General features: G+C 42.1%; 1 non-coding gene across 1 annotated transcript; it reads left to right on the top strand.

The window, feature by feature from the left end:
* Positions 1–914: 914 nt before the first annotated feature.
* Positions 915–1,021, top strand: LOC141650069 (small nucleolar RNA R71). The gene has a single exon (XR_012546131.1). It is a non-coding gene; the product is annotated as a small nucleolar RNA R71 (small nucleolar RNA).
* The last annotated feature ends 19,262 nt before the right edge of the window (positions 1,022–20,283 follow it).

Below are 20,283 nucleotides of genomic sequence, written 5' to 3'. Positions count from 1 at the left end.
TTAGCTTCAAGACTCTTGATTTGTTGTTGGGTATTACTTGCCAAATCCCCTATCAACTTCACCAAGTTTTCATATTTATCATCTCCCATGGTATTGCTTGCTTGGGGTGGTGGCTCTTGGTTGAAAGGTTGGTTGGAAATTGGAAGAGAAAACCATATCCTTGATCTTTAAAGTTGGAATTTTGGTTGTTCCCTTGATACCCTTGATTGAACCCTTGATTTTGCCCTTGGTTGTACCTTTGATTATTGTTGTATCCTTGATTGAACCCATTATTGTTGTTCCATTGATTGAATCCTTGGCCAAACCCTTGGTTAGCTTGGTTTCCTTGGTTTCCTTGGTAAAAGTTTTGATTACCTTGATTCCCTTGGTTACCCTTATAATCTTGATATGCTTGAGATTGGTTGGAAAAGTTTTGGTTGGATCCTTGGTTGTTGTTGAATGAGGGTCTAGGTGGACGGTTGGAAAAATTGTTAAATGCTTGGAAAGCATTCACCTCTTGCACATTGTTCCCATCAAAGTTGTTGTAATTGTTGGCACACAAGTCATATGTGTGACCACTTCCTCCGCAAAGTTCACAACTTGAGACTTGAGCCACTTCCTCCATGGGTGCCCCATGTGAGGTTGCGGCTTGGTGCACTTGATTTCTTTGAAACTTCTCAAATTGTTTTGTGAGTAAGTCGAGCTTGGCATTTGTCTCGGATTTGGAGGAGTTTTCCTTAGGAAACTTTCCATTCCTTCTTAGCATGTTTCCTCTAGAACCATAGTTTGCTTCCGAATCTACCATTTTCTTGATCAATGTCGTGCCCTCTTCATCACTCAAGTGATCAAATTCTCCCCCCGCGGAGGCATTTACCATATCCTTAGTCCTTGGTAGCAAAGTTTGGAAGAATGTTTGAGTGATGTACCATTCCGGTATCCCATGGTGGGGGCAACTCGCTATCAAGTCTTGATAACGGTCCCAAGCTTCACCCAAGGACTCCCCATCCTCTTGTTGGAACGTATGGATCTCGTTACGGAGCATCGCGGTCTTTGAGGAAGGGTAATATTTGGCCATGAATGCTTTAGCCAAGGCATCCCAAGTAGTGAAAGTATCCGGTGGGTGAATGTTCAACCATCGGTCCGCTTTGCCCGTCAATGAAAACGGAAACAACATCATTCTCAAGGTGTCCTCGGACACCCCATTCTTTTTCATCATTGAAACCTTCCTCTTAAACTTCCGGAGGTGAGCATGGGCATCCTCTTCAATATGCCCCCCGAACAAATCCTTCTCAATCAACCCGACTTGGGCGGGATGCATCTCAAAGTTGTTGGGAGCCAAGGCGCCAAAATTAATTGGGTCACAAGCATCATTGTGGTTAGGACGGTTATGGTCACGTAAAGCCATTGGTGGTAGATTTGGTATATGAGGGGGTGGTGTTTGAGGTGGAGTATTTGGGAGTTGGAAATTGTAGAAAGGATTTTCTAGGAGGTGATCAATGGTGTTGTTTGGTTGTTGTTGTGTTGTGTTTTCAAAGAGAGGTTGGGTGGGTGAATTTGCTTGGTTTATGGTTGCTTGAGAAGAGGTTCTAACCCTTGCAATGGTCCTATTTCTTAAGGCTCTAAAAAGCCTTTCGGGATCGGAGTCAAAGAGCAAAGCTTGGTGGTTCCTCCTAGGCATACAACTTGACAAACCGTAAGACTCCTAGTGCTTTTACACACTAGGGTAAGGCAAAAATCACACACACTCTACAAGAAGCACACAAGCTACACAAACAAGCAAACAACAAGTAACTAAGACTAAGCCTAAGACTCTAACTAACTAAGCATAACCTAACGCCATCCCCGGCAACGGCGCCATTTTGATGACCGGGTTTTTGCCGTCACTTCCCAATCAAAAAAAACAATTTATAAAACCAAATAAAAGTAGTATTTATTCGGGTGTCGAACACGAAGATGGCGGGGGTTAGATACTTGGTTTGTTTAAGTCTTTAGTTTAGTCAAACAAAATAAGATGTTGATTTATCTAAATTAAGATGCAAACAAGTTAAATTAAACTAAATGGGATTGTATTCAATTGATGGAGGGCTAAGGTCTTTGGGTTCACAAAGGGCAATTAGGGGGAGAAACAAGGTCTAACAAGAAAAGGGTAATAATGGTGGTCAAGGGTTTAAGACTAATTTCTTAGTCACCTTAAGCTCCTCAATAAGTTATCACTTGATCGAGATGAACTAGCTACAAATAAAGCATTAAGACTACCCAATAGCATGAGCACCAAGACGGATCGAATGCATCAAGAGATGTTCTAACTTTCATTAAAACTCATCGATAAGCACTTCTAAAACTATCTAATAGCACAATGCACCAAGGTAAGCCAAACATGTTAATAAAATGTCCAATTTTCATTGAGGCATTTCCACAAACACTTCAAATGCATTAAGAGTAGAAACCACATAATCACCCAATTCAAAAGGTTAACAACCCAAATTCATCCCCTTAATTACCCAAATTCCCCCTAGACCCTAGATTAAACTACTCACACATGTTCATGGGTGAGAAATTACCAACAATTTCCAACAAAATACAAGTAAACATTGCAAACATGATAAAGACTAATACTTTTGATGAATAATGATAAAACAACATAAGAAATGTAAACTAATGAAAGTAATGTAAACAAAAGATGAGAATTTTACCAACAAAGAGGAAAGTAACAATCTTGGATAATAATGGAAGAATGAATTTCTTCTAATCTTCAAATACAACCCAAAATACTAATTGTATATTAATGAGAGATGAAGAACTTGCATAAACAAAGGGAGCGAGAATTAAACTAATAATTAAAGAAGGATTGCAAATTTTATTGAATGAAAAATGAGAAAGGAAATATTAGGGTTCTTGAGTTACAATATAGAGAGACTAATGGACTAATCTAATTTCTATTCTAATTCTAATGTAAGGTAGTATATTGTGTAATGTGGTAGTGTGAGGTCTTTTATACTAGTCTAATAATACTACTACTAATACAACCTAATAATAATAATAACAATAATAATATTAATCCAATAATAATAATACTAATTTAATTATTAATACTAATTCATCGACACATTGCACAAACAAACAAGATAGACAACACAAAATAAAAGGGGAAGGGGAAACACGGGAAATCACGCGTCAAGGACCCTCTGCCGGTCAACCGGCGGCCGGGCAAGGTCACCGGTAGCGTGTAACTCGATTAAAGGTGGAATTAATGTGGGACGTAGTGGGTGCCGGCCTGTCGGCTGCCGGGGCACCGGTAAAGAGCAGCAAGATTGATGCGAGATTTGTTGATTGCGAGTCGTATGCCGGTAGGCCGGCTGCCGGGGTCATGACCGGTAGCGAGTCTTCACAAATAAGAAGGAAAATTGAGTGTGTTCTGTGTCGGTATAGGTAGTCGACTGCCGGTTGGCCGGCATAGAGAACAATGTTTTCCAAATAACTCGTTTCGATTCCGAGTTCAGAGATGCGTGAATTTGATGGTGGCTGTTGCTGCTGTTATTGATTAATGGTGGTGCCGGGTGTCGGAATTGATGGAACATGGTTATGAATGACGAAGGGTGGAATGAACTCGGATTTTGATGGCGGAATTCGGTTCCGAGTTTAGCTGGTCTGGGTTACTCGGTGATGGAGATGAGTGAAGTGTCGAGTTGATGATGTAGCAGGTTGTCGTTGCTGATCTCTTCTGGTGGTGCGAGAACGACAGAGGATGATGGAGGTGATGCGTGTTGTCGATGGTGCTCCAGTTGTTGATGTCGAAGTTGCAGGGGACGTGATATGGGCGAGTTCGAATTGTGGGTTGAGCAGATGGGTTTGCGGAATCGGAGTTGGGATTGACGGTGGTTGCTGCTAGGGATGGCGTGTGACGAGTTTGATGGTGATGTCGAAAAATGGCAGGGGGGCAGCTTGATGATGGAGGTACGAAAATGGTGATTTGTATGATGGAAGAATGGTGATGTCAATGTTGGGGAATGAATGAACACTGGATTCAACGGTCAAAAGGATGAAAGTCGATGCTTGACTTTCTTCCACGTGAATCAATATTTGAGATCGTCTTAACCCAATTTGCTCACCAATTTCCGTCTCATTATTCCTCTAGCTCAGATCTCCTCTTTATTATTCCGCCTCACCTATAAATTAAATTAAATTAATAATAAAATAATGTTAATAATACTAATATTATATAAAACCGACTAATTATTAAATATAACTAATACGATTAATTATTATAAATTAGTAATTAAATGAGCTAATTAAACATATAAGCACACAAAAATCGAGTCGAAAATAAGATAAAAGCATGGGTAAAATAACGCTAAATTACTACTTATCAGAATGCCGACTATAAATGGTCGTGTATCCAAGGACACCTTTGACTTCATTGTCCAGAAGGTGGATAAAAGATTATCGGGATGGAAAGCCAAACATATTTCCATGGCTGGACGTGCAACCCTCATTCAATCCACCCTATCTACTATACCCGCATATGCGATGCGATGCAGACACTAGGCTCCCACGCACCACGTGTGACGAATTAGACAAGAAAGCAAGGAGATTCCTATGGGGTGGAGATCCAGAAAAACGTGGTCTTCATCTAGTCTCATGGGACACAATCACAAAAGAAAAAGCTCATGGAGGTCTGGGTTTAAGATCTATGCGCCAAGTTAATGTAGCGTTCATGGCCAAACTGGGTTGGAGGATGCTATCTGAACCAAATTCTTTGTGGGCTCGAGTTCTGAGACATAAATATTGTAAGGGCCGCTGCGATATAAATATGTTTGAACCAAAGCAAGCATCCTCTAATGTTTGGCGAGGTATTGTTGAAGTTGTTGAGACTGTTAAAAAAGGAGTCCAATCATCAGTGGGCAATGGAAGGAATACTCTGTTCTGGCTGCAAAACTGGGTAATGGACCGTCCGTTAATTGACTTTGTAACAAATTTGAAATACCAACTCATCTCGCAAGAAGCACGTGTAGACGAAATGTGGGATGAGAACACATGTTGGAGATGGGAACTCTTTGCGGAATTTCTACCAACTGAGGTCACACAAACCATAGCTTCATACGAGCTCCTGCAGGGAATGGAGAATGCTGATACAATTTTCTGGTCTCGTAATTCGTCTGGAAAATTCACAATAAAATCTGCAATTAGTAATTAAATGAGCTAATTAAACATATAAGCACACAAAAATCGAGTCGAAAATAAGATAAAAGCAGGGTAAAATAACGCTAAATTACTACTTATCAAATCTCCCCACACTTAAACCTTACTCGTCCTCGAGTAAGCTCATTTAAACTAAACCGAGACCCTTAATATAAAAGAACTAGATAAATTAATAATATCCGATGAAAGGCAATTAACGGGCCTCCTCCGTCCCTTCAACTCACACCGAAACACAATGAGGTATGCATTCCGATGCAAGGCAAGTGGGGGCTTGCGGAAAAATTTTGACACATCCAACATTTAAGCACGTAATCAATCATAAGATGCATCAATCAAAAGTCAAACCGCTTTCCTCATCTAAGCGGCCGTTTTGCTTCAAAATTGAAAGGTCTAGGTTAGGTGAAACCGTCTCAAAACCTCAACGAGGTGCCAACTCCCTAAACGTGGCACAAGCAACCCAAATATGTTCACAAAAGCCAAAGAAACACATTCTAAGGCGGGGAAAAGGGGTGGCAAGGCTAGTCCTCCAAGAATGACACGACACGCGCAAGATTCAACCAAAAGAGACCCATGGCTAAGGGGACTTAGACCATCGACAACCTCACGGATTTCACTCGTCACTCATTTAAAGACCGGGTGTTTTTGTACAAAAAGTAGCCAAACACTCTCCTACTACGACTCGTGAGAACGTGTCCGCAATCTAATGTGTAAAACGCGAAGGAATTTGTTGACTTGATTGCGGATTTAAAAAAATTCAAGTACCATGAAACTTTTGTAAGGTGGGTAGCACCACCAGATGGATGGGTAGTACTGAATGTGGATGGGGCTTCAAAAGGGAACCCTGGGACAGCAGGAGCAGGGGGCATCTTCAGAGACTCTGCGGGTAATATGCTGCTGGCATTTTCAGAGAGGTTGGGGAACGCTACCGTCACAAGAGCAGAACTGATGGCTCTGAAAAGGGGAATTATTCTAGCCAAGGAGAGATCTTTTCCAAGGTTAATCATTCAAACTGATTCGCAGGTGATGGTACAGTTATTGGATGCTAGAGACGAATAATTACCGGCTGCACATTATCATCTTACCCAAATTTGTAAGTGCTTCTTGAATGCACATCCATGGAACATTGAAATACATCATATTTATAGGGAAGCAAATGGCTGTGCGGATTGGCTTGCAAATGTAGGGGTGAGACAGAATCCCCAACTGATAGTATGGGAACCGGGTGAAACGCCGGAGCACTTATTCCGCCTGATGCAGCAGGACACTAGTGGAGTTTCGTGGCCTAGGATGGTCCCCTCGTACGCTACCTAGCATGTTCCTGTGTAGTTTGTTTAGTTTGCTTTTGTTTTTTTGGTTTGTTTTGTTTTTCTTTTTATTTCCCTTCCGTTTTCTACTTAGGGTAATTCCCGCTTCTTGTAACCAAAAAAAAAAAAAATATACCCCCATGAAATAAAAAAATAATTAATTAAATTAAATTTTGACCCAATTTTTTGTATATAGAATTAAATTTATATGCAAGTTATTTATTATTTTCGCGTATTTATTTATTATTTCATTAATAAATATATGTAATGTTTTTTTATCAATAAAGTAAATAACTAAATGGACTCTAAAATATATCAAAAGTGATCTCTACTTGTAAAACACAAAAAAGTCAAAATATAAAAACAATGGTATAATTATAATTTTTTTATTATTATTTATAAAGCTGTAACTAAAAACATGTTGCCATGTGGATAATGTGAAAGGGGGCTAAAATGAGGTCCAAGAGTTTTTGGGAGGAACTACTAGAACGTGTTTGGTCTTAACTTGTTATTTAATTTACTTTTTTTTTATATATATATATTTGGTTTTTTTATTCAAGATTTAGATCTCGTCAAACCTACCTATAAACATAGTCTAATTCATTTGTGAATTATGATCAAATAAAAAAAATATAAAGAAAAAAAGAAAAGAAAAATTGCTTAATTAATGGAATATTCTACCCGAAAATGGATCATCTCTATTTTCTTTCTCTCAATTTCCTCTCACAATCTATTTAAATAATAATTACCCTTTTCATTCTCATTTTCTCTTTATTTTTATGCGTAAATTTAGAACGTTAGAGGTTACCAAAATGCGATCCGGACCATTAAGGCCATGTTCTTTTGGACTTAAAGTCACTCTCTTTAAGTTAAGTTCAGCAAAATTAAGTTAAGTTCAGAAAATTTCAGCTCTTATAAGTTAAGTTAAGTTTAGCAAAATTAAGTTCAGAAAAGCTCAACAAAATCAAGTTCAGCAAAATTAAGTTCAGAAAAGTTCAGTAAAATTAAGTTCAGCAAGTTAAGCAAAATTATAAGTTTCATAATATTGACGAGTTTTTTAAAAAAAATACGATTTTCGTTCAAATCGATTGTATAAACAGTCCGAAATTAATTATTATTCTGTAATTTTTTTATTTAAAAATAGGTACTCCCTCCTATTTGTTATAACGGATGTAAGAAAGATAAATAAAGAACGTGAAAAATACAACAGATTTACGTGGTTTACTAACAATTTGTTAGCTACGTCCACCGGCAGAAGGGAAGAATATTATTGATCTTGAGGATTACAGATTTCAGAGTATACTCGTTAGAGTATTCAGATTTCAGACGACTCGGATTTTTGACAGATTTATGAATGAATAAAATAGACGGCTTATGAGAATTTATATAGTACTCTCATAACATATATTTTCCTTAACAGAATTAGGAAACCCTAACAATTTCCTAAACAGACAAGGAAACTAAATAATAGTTTCCTAAACAGATAAGGAAACTAAATCAGATGCGGAATTCAGAACAGATTCAAGGCATATTCTAACAAATCTCCACCTTGACTTGAATCCTCTCACAATCAGACAGATGTACCAGATGCAACATAACGGTGCCAGATGTACCAGACGCACTAAACTAGTGCCAGATAATTCTCTCCCTTCTGCCTCAAATATTGCCCACCATGAGGCAATCAGATACTTCTAACATTTAGCAAGTCCAAACAATAATGAAACTTGCTATGCGGAATGCAAAAAGTAACTCGACAAGCGTAGAACCTTGAAAATAATACAAGGTATCACACTTAACACCTTTCAGAATCACATTCGAACCCTTGTAGACTTTCGAACTCCACCTTCACCATGAAAATCGAAACCTTTACTTTCGTCCAACACACTTAAGGAAATCGATTCTTCGTCATCACGGAACATGTCTAACCTCGTTCAATGTGCGAATTTACCATCTTGTGTCCGTAGTTTAATCGAGCCAATTCCAACTGTCTTACAAATAGAACCATTAGCCATAGAAATATCGCCACCATCTATTTGCTTGTAGGTTGTAAACCACTCCCGGCGCGGACATATGTGATAGGTTGCTCCCGAATCCAGGATCCACGCATCATTAAGATGCGTGTATTTTTCAGAACTAGAGCATAATCACCTTGAGAATTGGTATCCGCTATTGCATTGTGTATCACAGTGCTTTGTCCTGTTTATTTTTCTTGGGACAATCAAATTTCCAATGCCCCTTTCCTTTACAGTAGTTACAAATATCAGTAGGTTTAGGACCCTTAAAATCAGATGTACCAGAGGTACCAGCAGAATTAGAAGAACCAGAATAAGACGGCTTCTTATAATTTTTCTTCCCAGAATTTCCCTGTCCATAACTCCCGCTAGCTATTAAACCTGCAGCCTGATTATCTGTAACCGTACCAGCCGCCTTATGGCGCAATTCTCTAGTATGGAGAGACGATCTAACATCTTCTAGAAACACAGTATCTTTACCAACAATGAAAGATTGCACAAAATTCTCATACGACAAAGGCAAAGATACTAACAGAATTAATGCGACATCCTCATCCTCAACTTTAACATCAATATTACGCAATTCTAATAAAATTGTGTTTAACCAATCTAAGTGATCTCGGAGAGAAGTACCTTCCTGCATTTTTAGACTGAACAGACGTTGCTTCATAAGCAACTTATTGGTTAAAGACTTCGTCATATAAAGACTCTCAAGCTTTGACCACAGATCCTGCGCAGATTGCTCCTCTGCGACTTCAATGATAACATCATCAACAAGACACAACATAATTGTTGAATGTGCCTTCTCCTCCAAAACAGCCATCTCAGCGGTGACGGGTTCTGCCGCCTTCTTCACAAGCGGTGTCCACAACCCTTGTTGTTTCAACAAAGCCCGCATCTTGATTTGCCATAGACTAAAACTATTCCTCCCCGTGAATTTATCAATCTTCATGCTCATCCCAGACATCTTTCTTACCAGTTCAGAAGCCCAGATAAATCTGGCTCTGATACCAGTTTGTTATAACGGATGTAAGAAAGATAAATAAAGAACGTGAAAAAGACAACAGATTTACGTGGTTTACTAACAATTTGTTAGCTACGTCCAATGTGAAGGGAAGAATATTATTGATCTTGAGGATTACAGATTTTGAGTATACTCGTTAGAGTATTGATTTCAGATGACTCAGATTTTTGATGATTTACGAATGAATAAAATAGACGGCTTATGAGAGTTTATATAGTACTCTCATAATGAGATATTTTCCTTAATGAATTAGGAAACCCTAACAATTTCCTAAACAGACAAGGAAACTAAATAATAGTTTCCTAAACAGATAAGGAAACTAAATCAGATGCGGAATTCAGAACAGATTCAAGGCATATTCTAACACTATTCATTTTAACTCTCCCCTTTCCTTTTTCATCTATTCATATAACTCTCCTCATTTCCTAATTTAGTAAAGTTTATACTTATTTTAATCACCTTAGAGCATCCGCAAAGGTGGAATTTTAGCTCTCCATTTGCCTTCTCTCTCTTCAAATGGGCCTCCTCATTATTGCACCAAGCTCCCCAAATGTTGGGGTTCCTCTATTTTTAGAGGAGGTTCCCAAAAGAAAAAGTAAGGCAAATTGATATGCTTTTTGGGGAGGTTCCCATATTTTGTATGTAAATTTATGTTGTTGGGGAACCTCATTATTGCAAAGATGTAGTTATAAAATGGGGAGGGTAGATGAAAAAGTTAGTGGAAAATGAGGTGGACGAATAAGAAAATGAGAGAGAAAATATGGGGCACCTCACCTTTGCGGATGCTCTTACCCCACAACAATAACTCACAATACCCATACTTTATCTTATTTTAATCATCTTACCCCACAACAATACTTATTTTAATCATCTTACCCCACAATAATACCTCCCCTCTCTCCAATTACCATACACCACCACAATACTTTACAATAAAATAATCCTCCCTTAATTTGCGTGCCCTTTTAAAAGGGGAGAGTTAAAATGAATATGAGAGAGTATTTATTTCAACCCCAAATTCTTACCTATCTCATAACCCACCCATTAAAACCACACAAAGGCATCAAAACTCCATAATTTTAATCATCTAAGTATAAACAATGTCATTTGGTCAATTGAAAAAAAGGTGAAAGGTGTTAAAAGTTATACCTCAAATGTCACATAAGTATCAAATGTTCATTATTGTATTTACTTTTACACTTCATAATTTTATACAGATGCACGTACGCTCTTGGGATACATGTAATACAACATGAGAACGTTCTAGGGAAAACAGATATTAAGTGAAATTAAATTAAGTTAGTTTATGTTCAGCAAAATTAAGTAGAAAAGTTCAGCAAAATTAAGTTCAGTAAAATTAAGTTCAGAAAAGTAAAGCAAAAATAAGTTAAGTTCAGCAAAATTAAGTTAAGTTCAGAAAAATTAAGTTAACTTCAGCAACAAGTCTAAAAGAACAAAGCTAGTAGGTACTTGCCTCTCCATTTCTTTTTAGAAAATGGAGAGAATTTGAGCTCATTCTACCCATTTGGGTCAAGAATATGAAAGAAGGTCATGGGATGACCTCTGCACACCTTCTCCACAACTTGGGTCGTCTTAATCCTTGGCTTAATTTCTGATTAGCATGACCCACCCCCCTCATGACCTAGGTCATGACCTTGCTTGGGGTGGTGACATTACTCCCCCTTATTATGGTTTCAAGATCAAAATCTCCTAATAGAAAATTAATAAAAGTAATGTTTAAATTTATACGGGTTTAAGACTAGTTAACACAAAGCCGAAACGGAAAGCGTGGTGCAAGGGAGGAAGAGAGTAAGATAGGGAAGTACAGTAGGTGCGACGGCATGCTGAATTGAGTAGATGTCTCACTGTCGCGTACTGTACTGTGATAACTTCTCCGTAATATATTGTATGTACGGATTTGTTCATTTTACTGATCAAATCTTAGTATCTTACTCTCCATTTCCCAACTTCACCAAATCAGTCCTTTCGTTGGTGCTTCTTGAGCAATTTCTTCCATCACTTGCCTCATTTTTTCAATTTTTTTTAGTGTTAATCATGAGATATTGACTCGATAGTAGACCCGATAAAATTGACTCGACCAGAATAAGTAAACCTGACCTGACACTCGAACTCAACACTAAAATCTGAATTGACCCGACCAAGTATAACCCAACTCGAATGTTTACCATAAATAAATTGATAATAGTTGACCAGAAAATGATTGAACCCAAAATGCGACCCAATCCGGCTCGAATATTTGTAAACCCGAATAACTTGAACCCAAATTGACCGACCCAATTGACTCATGTGCAATGTCTACGTATGTAGGGGCCTATGATGTTATTTGATGATACTCCAAGCCAAATTCTCATATAAGACGGATATATTCATCTTAAAATTAAAATGCGTCAAGTATATCTATGTCGGATGAATAATATAGTAACAAAATGCATAAGGAAAAAGTATAAGATTAGTCCTATATGTCGATATCGACAATATGTGATGACCGATTGCCCGATAATATTTGACAAAAAACAGAATGCATAGGGAGAACTAACAGTCTCCGACTTTTCGCATTTTAATCTTTTCTGCTTTTCTAAACTTAATTTATATGGGTGTTTTTTTATTTTTCTACTTTTATAAAATGAACTTACTCCATCCGTTTTACTAAGATTTTCTTGTTGCTTTTGGGCAGAATATTTAAGCGGAAGAAAATATATGAAAAGGAAAAAGATAATGAAATGGAGGGAATATATGATTTGAATTTTTTTGAAACAAACTTATAAAATTTGAATTTATTTTATAAGATTTGAATTATAATTAATAAACTAATAAGAACTGAACTAAACTTAATCTATAGAATGTAAACTAATTTTATAATATCCAAATTTTTGTAACTAAACTTATAAAATCTGCACTTTTCATATTTAACCGTATCAACACTAGTAATTAGTTTGATCAAGTTCAAATTATTTTTTTAACCGAATTAATTTCAATATTTCGTAAAACGAACTCATCTCACTAACACCCTTATTAATCATTAGTCAATTGATTTGTTGATCACACGTGTCCGTCTCATTGTAGGCGGACATTGTCCGTCTAAAACTCTAGACGGATAGTGACCCTTTAATAAAATGTAAGTGGGAGGGTGAGTGGGGTATTTATTTCCCACTCACTTGCACTATCTACTTTTACTTTGTAAGAGAAACACTATCATTCTACAACTTTAGACGGACACAAAATCTCATTGAAGACGGCACGTATCCGTCACTTTGGAGTGACGGATACCATTTCCTCTCACAAATGACCCAAATAGAGGAGAGAGGGAAGCACTTGAGGGTGCCTCCACCTTGTCCCCTCTATTCGTTTTGTGAGTGTCATTACCCGCCACTTGCTACGATCCGTCTTCAGCAAGACTAACTGTTAGACGGATAGTATCGGTCTAAAGCGAGAATTTGTGTTCACTCACTTGTCACTAGTCAAGGACTCACCTATGGCGACACGTACTCACGTGACTTAGAAAAAAAAACAAAAAAAAAAAAGATTCTGTTTTGCTTTTTAGGTGTTTATAAAAAAAAGTGAAAGAAATATGACAAAATTGTGTACTACGGAGTACATGTATATTCTGATTCTAACTCTTTCCCTCTTGAAAGTTGTATCTATAGTTCTATACTCATCAAGTCATCAGTCATCGCATATTCGCATCCCATTATTATACTCAACTAATTTAGTTTGAAACAATTATACGAGATTTTTAAATTAATTTACAGTCATATGTGATTATTTTTAAAACAATTTAAACATAAATTGTAATAGTAACTGGATCATTGTAATTAAATTTACAATAAAATAGTCATAATATTCCATTTAATTTATTTCAGACAGAATTTGCTGCCCAAAACAATAATTTGAGATGCAAAGACCATATACACTGGCTTTGTTTGGTAAACAGCGGATTAATATTAGTAGAAGCAGATTTAGAAAGCAGATTTGACTAGCATAATGATTTAGCGGGTTTGACTAGCAGATTTATTTAGCAGAATTGTTTTGGAGGTGTTTGGTAATTGACAGCTTTAAATTAGCAGATTGTTTAGATTCTTTGTAAAATGACAAATAAGGATATGATTAAATTATTTATTAAATATGATGGGGCATATTCTGCACCGCTGACCAAGTCAACACATTGAGCAAGGTCAAGGGTATTCACAGCAAAGTCAACGACTTAGACAGTCTAGCCGGTGAAGCCCATCGGCCTGTCACACTGGGTCTCGGCCGGACATCTAGCCGGTAGGGACACAACCGCGTACTCATATCCAAGACCCTCGGCGAGCCTGCCACAGGTCCATCGGCCGAGGGTATAACGGTCTTTTCACCTGATAGCCACTTGGCCACTACGTGACAAAAGGCGAAAGCCTATAAATACTCCTCAACCCTTATTGAGGAAAGGATCCACAAATTGACCTAATAACCACTATTCATCTGGTAATATCTTCCTTATCTCTCTACAATACACTCTTAGCCAGGTTACAACAACCTCTCTCTAAGTTCACTGACTTGAGCGTCGGAGTGAGTACGCTCGGCCAAAGCCGAGCCCTCAGTTTGTTCATCGTTTCAGGAGACCGCAAGGAGGATTCAAGCAAGGACATCATTCTACTAGCTACGAGTGGTAACAAACACCTGCTCAGGGGCAACGAGGGCGGCGAGTCCACTCGTGGGTACAAACGGCACCTGAATGAGCTATATCAAGCCATCAACTTTGTGCCCAACTTAGCAACCCCCGCTTCCAACGTCCCCGATATGACAATCGGGAAGAAGGACTACGAAGGAGTCGTTGCTCCTCACAGCGATCCACTGACAGTCCACCTGGACATAGCCAACCACTTGGTGAAGAGGTGCCTAATTGACACAGGCGCTTACACAAATATTATGTACGGGGAATGCTTTCTTAGCCTCGGTCTGAAGGTTGAGGACTTGACCCCCTGCACCAGCCCGTTGTACAGCCTTCTCCGGGGCGGCATGGTACCCCGGGGTCAATCAGCTGCCCGATAACGTTCGGAGAGCGAGGTGCGGCCAAGAGCGTTATGTCGGAATTCGTGGTCATTGACGGATCATCCGCCTACAACGTCCTCATAGGCCGAGACACCCTGAGTGAGGTAGACGCGGTGATGTCCATCCGGCTCGACATTGATGTATGTCTCGGACCGGGGGGAAGCGCATAAGCTCGTCTCGAAGAACGAGACCGATGAGGTGGTCAATATCCAAGTATCCGCCAGAGGGTGCAACCTGCAATCCTTCAAAGCGGCGAAGAAATCAGAAAAGGGGAAGAGCCCATCCTTACGACAGGATGGCAAACACACGGATACCACCGTCGGCATGGTAGAGGGAGCGGAGACCGAGGAGGTAGAGATTGACCCAGGCCGCACCGTGACTATCGGTGTCGACTTGGAGCCAAAGTTCAGAGCCGCTCTCCTAGATCTCGTCGAAGGAAAACAAAGACGTCTTCGCCTACTCGGCGGCCGAGATGCGGGCGTGAGCCGGGAGGTAATCATTCACAAGCTAAACGTACTCCCCACCGCTCGCCCTGTCAAGCAAAGGATGAGAAACTCCTCGGCCGAGAAAGATGACGCCATCAAAGCCGAGGTAGATAAATTACTAGCAAGCAGCTTTATTATGCCTTGTACTTATCCCGAGTGGTTAGCCAACGTCGTAATGGTGAAGAAATCATCGGGGGCATGGAGAATGTGCGTAGATTTTACCAACCTTAATAAAGCATGCCCCAAGGATTGTTACCCTTTGCCTCGGATAGATAGCTTAATCGACGCCACGGCAGCTACACCATGCCGAGCCTCGCTAGACGCCTTCTCAGGATATCACCAGGTATTCATGGATGAGGAGGACATGCCTAAATGCGCATTCATCACCGCGAACGGCACATACATGTACAAAATGATGCCGTTTGGTTTGAAAAACGCCGGTGCAACGTACACCAGACTGGTGGACAAAGTTTTCCAAAGTCAAAAAGGGCGAAACATTGAGGCTTACGTCGACGACGCTATCGTGAAAAGCAAGTCCGACAGCGAGCACCTGGCCGATTTACGGAAAACGTTTTGTTCTCTAAGGAAATACAAGATGAAGCTCAACCCAATGAAGTGCAATTTCGGTGTCCGGGCAGGTAAATTCCTCGGTGTACTCGTCGGTGCGAGGCATTGATGCTAATCCGATTAAAGTCCAAGCAATCCTAAATCACGGAACCAAGGAATCGAAAAGAGGTTATGATGCTGACCGGGAGAATGGCGGCTCTCGCCCGTTTCATCTCTCGGTCAGCCGACAAAAGTACTCCATTCTTCAAAGTGTTGAAAGGGAATAAAGACTTCAGCTGGGGGGAGGAGCAAAGCACAGCTTTCAAGCAGCTAAAAGCTCATCTTCAGACTCTCCCAACTCTGTCCTGGCCGATCTTTGGGGAGACGCTATACCTTTACATAGAAGATTACCTCGGCCACGGTCGGTCTGCCGTGATCATCGGGAAGAAGACAAACAGCAACACCCAATCTACTTTGTCAGCCATACACTGCTGCCCGCCGAGAGAAATTACCCGCTAATTGAAAAAGCAGCTTTCGCCGTCGTCGTTGCCGCAAGAAAGTTAAAACCCTACTTCGACGCTCATCCCGTGACGGTCCTAACCGACCAGCCTTTGGAAAAAGCTTTGGAGAAATTCGAACAATCCGGTAGGCTTATCAAATGGGCGGTAGAACTCTCTGGCTTCGGCATTCAGTACAAACCAAGGCCTTCGATAAAGGGGCAAGCACTTGCAGATTTCCTGGCCGAATGCACATATCAAGAAGAGCCAAACCCAGGTGTATGGGAGGTTTACACCGACGGCTCCTCCACGACGAACAGCTCGGGAGCCGGCATCCTTATCATCAGCCCAAACGGAGACGAGTTTGAGTACGCTTTGAAATTTACCTTCTCGGCGTCGAACAACGAGTCCGAATACGAAGCGGTGATAACCGGAGTCGAGATGGCCGAGCCGCGGAGCGGAGAACACATTGTGTTGAAGACAGACTCACTTTTGGTTACTAACCAAATCAGAGGAGAGTTTGAGGCTCGGGATGACGGGATGGTAAGATACTTAGAAAGGGTAAAAGCCGACATAGCAAAATTGAAATCTTTCCAAATCCAATGTGTCCCCAGGTCCGAGAACAACCGAGCCGACGCTCTCTCAAAACTTGCCAGCTCAACCGTCAAAAACGTCAGCCGAACCGTGCTTGTAGACATCAGGAATGCGAAGAGCATCACCGAGACCATCGGCATGATAGGGGACGTAGAAACCGAGACAACGTGGATGACTCCGATAATGAAATACAAACTCACAAGTGAGTTACCGGATAACCGCAATCTCTCGGCTAAGCTCAAAAGGATCTCCGCTGTGTACTTGGTATTCGAAGGAGAATCGTATGAAGGTCCGTAATAAGACCACTCTTGAAATGTGTCGGCCCGACCGACGCAGAGCTAATCGACGAGAGATTCACGAGGGCATATGGACACCACATGGGGGCAAGAACACTAGCCCACAAAGCTCTCCGAGCCGGCTACTTCTGGCCCACCATGCTTCAAGACTCCAGAACAAAGACCAAGAAGTGCACGAACTGTCAGATGCATGCCCCGGTGATACATGCTCCTTCCCGAGACCTACAACCGGTGCTTAGCCCCCTCCCTTTCGCACAGTGGGGGATGGATATGCTAGGGCCGTTTCCAACGGCCTCCGGAGGAAGGAAGTTCCTAATCGTCGCCGTTGATTACTTCACCAAATGGGTTGAAGCTGTAGCAGTACCGGCAAAGACCACAGCGGCCGTCAGAAAGGTAATCTGGGAAAATGTTATAACCCGTTTTGGATTGCCCCAAGTCATGGTATTTGACCACGGCCGAGAATTTTGGAGTGACACGATAATGAATCGGTTAGAAGAGCTTGGCATCAAGTATGCGTATTCCTCCGTCTGCCACCCACAGAGCAACGGACAGGCGGAGGCAGCCAATAAGACAATCCTCAACGGTTTGAAGAAGACAGTGGAAGACCTTAAAGGAAGATGGGCCGATGAGTTACCCGGCGTCCTGTGGTCCCTTCGGACCACCGAGAAAGAAGCAACGGGTACACCCCTTCCATTTAGTCTACGGATCCGGCGATCCTACCAATTGAAGCGACGGTGCCGACATTCGTAACGGCTACCTTTAATCCAATCGAAAATGAGGAAGGCCTTAAAGCCTCCCCGGATCTAGTCGAAGAAAGCCGAGATACGGCACGCCTCAACTTGGCAAAGATACCAAAACCGGATGAGAAGAGCCTACAACCGAAGAGTCCACAAGAGGGACTTAAAAGTAGGAGATCTAGTCCTAAGAAAGTCGGCCGCCACCAACAAAGGAAATATTCACGGTAAACTAACGGCCAACTGGGAGGGTCCCTATAAGGTGATTGAAGAAATGAGGCCGGGTACATACCGGCTGACAGACATGGAGGGCGTGCCTTTGATGAGCCATTGGAACACCGACAACTTAAGAAAGTACTTTGTATAGCGGCGGAGGTGTCCAAACCCAATGTGGACACCCCAACGCGTGATCTTAAATGAAGAAACAACCAAGTTTTCCATCCAAGTGCCTGTACGATAGAAGAATTGACCGAGCCATAACCCCGTTACCTTGGCAATTGGCCGAGAGCGACGGGGACACAATGACCGGTACGCTAGAAGAATTGCTACCGAGCCATAACCCCGTTACCTTGGCAATTGGCCGAGAGCGACGGGGACACAATGACCGGTACGCTAGAAGAATTGCTACCGAGCCATAACCCCGTTACCTTGGCAATTGGCCGAGAGCGACGGGGACACAATGACCGGTACGCTAGAAGAATTGCTACCGAGCCATAACCCCGTTACCTTGGCAATTGGCCGAGAGCGACGGGGACACAATGACCGTTACGCTAGAAGAATTGCTACCGAGCCATAACCCCGTTACCTTGGCAATTGGCCGAGAGCGACGGGGACACAATGACCGGTACGCTAGAAGAATTGCTACCGAGCCATAACCCCGTTACCTTGGCAATTGGCCGAGAGCGACGGGGACACAATGACCGGTACGCTAGAAGAATTTCTATCGAGCCGTAACCCCGTTACCTTGGCAATTGGCCGAGAGCGACGGGGACACAATGACCGGTACGCTAGAAGAATTGCTACCGAGCCATAACCCCGTTACCTTGGCAATTGGCCGAGAGCGACGGGGACACAATGACCGGTACGCTAGAAGAATTTCTATCGAGCCGTAACCCCCATTACCTCCGCAACTTGCCGAGAGCGACGGGGGCGCACCGGTCAGTACATCAAAGACGTTACGCAGTTGAGATATGCATTCGAACTGCCTCGGCCATACCAAAGGTAAAAACGAAGGCACTCAATTAATAACGCAAAAAGGACAAACAAAGATGGTTGATCAATGCCTCGGCCAAGCCAAAGGCCAAAAGGATAAACTTTGTTAAAAGATTTGTAAGAAGAATACAGACGACGGCCGTCCCCATAGGGGTAAGCCTAAACACAACCTCCCAAGAAAGTTTTTACAAACAGGGGAAAAGAAAAGCAAAAGATTACAAGCATGTCAATTGAAGCGCCAAAAGATGGCAGGGAGGAAAGGCTCAATAGTTGGCCCCCGAACAGCTAAGGCTATCCGAGATGCCGGGTGAGTCTGGTGACGACCGCCCGTCTCCCTATGCCTGTTGCTCCCCTCCATCAGAGGCAGCAGCATCCACGGTGCCCGGCTCAAGAGAAGGCTCGACATTTTCAGGCACCTTTAGCCTCTCAGCCTCCTTTTCGGCCTCCTTTGCATCATAGGCCGTCTTGGCCAACGCTATCTGAGCTGCCTTCGCCGCCTCCGCCTTCTCAGCGGCCGCTGCTTCCGCAGCTTCAGCCATCTCATCCAGGAGCTGGTCATATTTATCCCACGGGAAAATGCCGTCGGGATCGAGCTTTCTGATTGCCGCCTTGGCAAACTCCTCGGCCTGGTCCCGGAATTGAACGCACATTTTTGGGAGGAGATCATCTTGAAGCATGTCAATATCCTTCTCTTTTTGAGCAAGGATAGCCTGTGTGTCCCTGAGCACCTCCGCCTGCTTCTGGAACCGATCCTCCCACTCGTCCCTCTTGGCAACCACGGCGTCGTAGGCACCCTTATACCTCTCCAGTTCCTCCATCATCTTGGCCGTGGCGCCATCAGCCTCCTCAACCTTGGCCCTCTCGGCCTTCAGCAGCTTCTCAGCCTCCTCCGCACGCTTCTCGGCAACACGAAGATCCAGCTTAGCCTTACCGGCTTCCCCTCTCGCGGCAGAGAGATCAAGCTTGAGCTTTGCAATCAGTGGCCCAGATTGGGCCGCGGCCTTTTCCTGCTCCATGATGAGGGAGGCGGCTAGACGGCTCCATTTCCCCAACCTCTTATATATTCTCTCACCCTCCGCCACGAGCTCGGTAGGAGTAGCCTTCTGGGGTGAGGAGTCAACGGTGACATTCTTGTCACCCGCCTTCTCAATCGTCTTTTCAGGCTGCTTCCCTGCTTGCCGTTCAGTGAGAACGCCCGCCGATGATGTATCTACAAAAAATTTACACAGGGCATCCATGTCACCGTGCATTGGCACATCAGAAAGTCTGTCATCAGGAACGCCCAACGAACCGGCTAAATCCGAACCACAAGTTAGATCCGTACCAGTTTGGACCCTCTTTTTTGGAGGGCT

This window comes from Silene latifolia, chromosome 3 (assembly GCF_048544455.1).
Source record: "Silene latifolia isolate original U9 population chromosome 3, ASM4854445v1, whole genome shotgun sequence".
NCBI classification, from domain to species: domain Eukaryota; kingdom Viridiplantae; phylum Streptophyta; class Magnoliopsida; order Caryophyllales; family Caryophyllaceae; genus Silene; species Silene latifolia.
This window is presented reverse-complemented; position numbering and strand designations above follow the sequence as displayed.